This window comes from Monopterus albus, unplaced genomic scaffold (genome assembly GCF_001952655.1).
Source record: "Monopterus albus unplaced genomic scaffold, M_albus_1.0 scaffold274.1, whole genome shotgun sequence".
Taxonomy (NCBI): domain Eukaryota; kingdom Metazoa; phylum Chordata; class Actinopteri; order Synbranchiformes; family Synbranchidae; genus Monopterus; species Monopterus albus.
The window spans coordinates 457,104-460,286 of NW_018128154.1; positions in this window are offsets into that span (position 1 = coordinate 457,104).

Below are 3,183 nucleotides of genomic sequence, written 5' to 3' on the forward strand. Positions count from 1 at the left end.
TGCAGGCTCACACAGCAGGCTGGCCTCCATTGCACAGAAATACTTGGCCACACCTGCAACATCTGTACCCTGGGAAAGGCTGTTTTGTCTTGCTGGTCATATTGTACAGAAGAAGAGAGTCTCTTTATCATCTGAAAATGTAAATGACCTTGTGTCTGAGCAACTGGCTTGGTGTAGAGGAGTAGGAATAAGTCCCCTACACAGTAAATCCCAGCTGTGTACTCTTTTTGTGCTCTTCCACTTCACCTCACTCTAACAGGGACACTGTTTATGCTGCTCCCTGATAAAAGAAGAAGTGTTTCTGCTGGTATCTGTTCAGAAAAAAGAAAGAAAACAGGTTTATAATGTTATGACTGTGGCTCTGGACTCTGAGGATAACTTGTTTTTCTATAACAAACTAAATAAAAACGTTAATGCCCTGGCAGTGGCAAATAGCTTTGGTTTTATATTTGATTTGATTTACATTGTTTGAGGTTTGCTGCTACTGTGTAAAGGGAATGCTTCTGTTAAAAGTGTTTGCAAACCAAATGTTATTGCACCTTTGTTCATATAGTGGTACCTTTAAAATAAAAGTGTGCAATTCACTACTTTGGAATTCATTACTGAATGCTGCTCATATCAGTGCAGTTAATCGCTGTTAATCTCAGAAAAATCATGTAGTTAACTCGATTAAGGACTTTAATCGTTGCCCAGCACTAGTTTTTACACATGAACTGGTTTAATGCTGGCACCTAAATTCATACAGTGACAATGAAAACACCCACTGCTCCTGCTGTGTTTGTCCTGTGGAGACCGTGTGCGAGTCCAAATCTACATCAGAGCCGAGGGTTGGTTTCCGTGTTGCACAACCAACAGCCATCACTCATCTCTGTGATTCTTGCAGTATGGAAATAGTCACTGTCACATTGTTCTTCCACAGGGAGGCCAGAGCGAACGCTCAGTTGTAGAGCAGCACCACAGGCAAACGAAACACAAAGACCTGATGACAAAGAAACACAAAGAGCTATGAAGAATTGTAAAACAACTACAGAGTCCCACACAACAAAGACATGTACCTAGAAAGAGACACAAAACAACAAAGTCATATAAAATGGCCACAGAGGTGCAAAATGTGCACATACTTCCAGGTGTGTGTGGTGGGGGGCCCGCTGTCTGTACCCCGATGTCCTGCCAGCTTTTTATATGTGTAAATGTTGTTATAAGATTGTCAGGACGTACGTCTGAGACATTTTGTGCTGTGGACGCTGCAATAATCTGACTGAAGTACATCGGAGCAAGACAGTGAACGCCACCCGCGGTGGAAGGTCAGTGCATTAAACAAATCAGCTGGTGTGATCTGTCACTAAATCATTATGCCAGAGACCGAGAGTCCTGCTGTCATTTGTCACTGCCACGTTAGACAAACGCTCACACTGATGTATAACGTATGTAAAGCAGGGGACAGCAGCAGACACAGGAGACGGAGCAGGAGCAGGCGGCTGCTGCAGGTGAGGTGGCTGCCATTTAATAACACCTATGTTTATTAGTTAATATGTTTAGGAAACAACGGACAGCTTCCTGATGTTTGCTGACTATTAGCAAATAGTTTCTCCTGGCTAAAACGGTGCTTTTAATTTGTAATGCAACTCAAGGCCACAGAGCTGAAGAGCTGAGCTTTGGACGAAACTCTCATTCATCTGGTTTTTTTTATTATTTAAATTTCGGTTTGTACGCCACTTATTTGCTTCTTACTGCCAGTTCTCAAAGAAACCAGCCTCAGTCTGTTCAGTAGCGACATGTTAGTAGAAAACTTGTTTCTTGCTGTTGCAGTTTAACTGGTTGTGTAATCGCATCTAGTTTCTGCTGAAAATACATGGAAAACCTCAGCTGCACTGTAAATGATTTTAACTTTGTTGAACTTACAAGTTCCTCTGTTGCCTTAAAATGGGAGTTAACTAATGAATGAAGATGAACTGGGGAGTTCATGCTTTTAGCTGAACTTGATAAAGTTCAATAAACTTAAGATATTAAGTTGAACCTTTTCCTTTCCTTCCTTCCTTCCTTTAATTTTCCTTTTACATTTCTCAGTTTAAGGACTCAGTCCTTACAGCTGCTGCTGAAACCAATTTGTATCAGTCGGCACCAAACTCCAGCCTCCGAGGCTGAGAAATGGATCCAGTGAGAAAGTGTTAAATCCTGCAGTTCCTCGAACGGCCACTAGAGGCTGGATCCATAAGGTAGTCAGTCCTCATAAACTCCCGTGGCCAACTTTAGAGCAGAAATAAACATGTGTACAGCCTGGTACCAAAAGCAGACTTGGTCTTTATGGCTAATGTCTCCCTCCATGACAACTGTACACCGGTGAATTTTTATATAACTCACTCATTTAAGTTATATTGAGACTAAAATTTACACATTCATCTAGGGTGTGGCCGCTTTGCATGACAAGTGGGAGGGGTCTGCCACAGGTGGCTGGCCGCCAGCTGCCTAGTGAGCTCCACTCACATTTTTTGGATTAGACGTAGTAGGTGGAGGGAAGCGCTACCAAGATGGCGACGGCCAGACCTGAGCTTCAAACCCTGCTCTTCAGAAAACCAGAGGGTCACAGGGGGTTTGTGCTCTTCTTGTATACTAACCCTACCCCTGGTCGGTACAGAGACGTCTGAGGATGCTGCTCCCACCTTGACTTCATTAAACACACTTGACCAATTCCAAAGTCTGAGTCTCTGAACAGTTTTAGCTTTCAAACAGTGCCGGACATCTCCTCACAGTCTAGTTCATCTAATTGGCTCTCTTCTTCTTCTTTTGTCCAGCTTCCTGTTTTACAGTGAGTGTGCAGCATTAGGGGTTTGTGTCTCCCTTTGATGTGGTTTCTCTCTCTGCCTCAGGCTTCCAGACTGATCCAATAATGTCACTCAGCTCCTCTTCATCCCCCAGTGTGTCCCATCTTCCTCGTCATCTCTTCTCCTCCAACTCCTCCCCCTCCCTCCCCGTGTCACTTGACTTCTGCTTCAAATCCAGAACGGGGGTTTTCGTCTTCACAGCCTACTCTGTCTCCAACCTCCTCCTCCTCCCTGTCTTCATCCTTGTCCTCTGCGTGGCCCTCCAGCGATGGCGGAAACAGCCCCGTGTTGCCATGGCAACCATGAGTCACTCCGACTTCCTAACCTACAACATGATTGCCTTGGAGCTGCTCGGCATCCT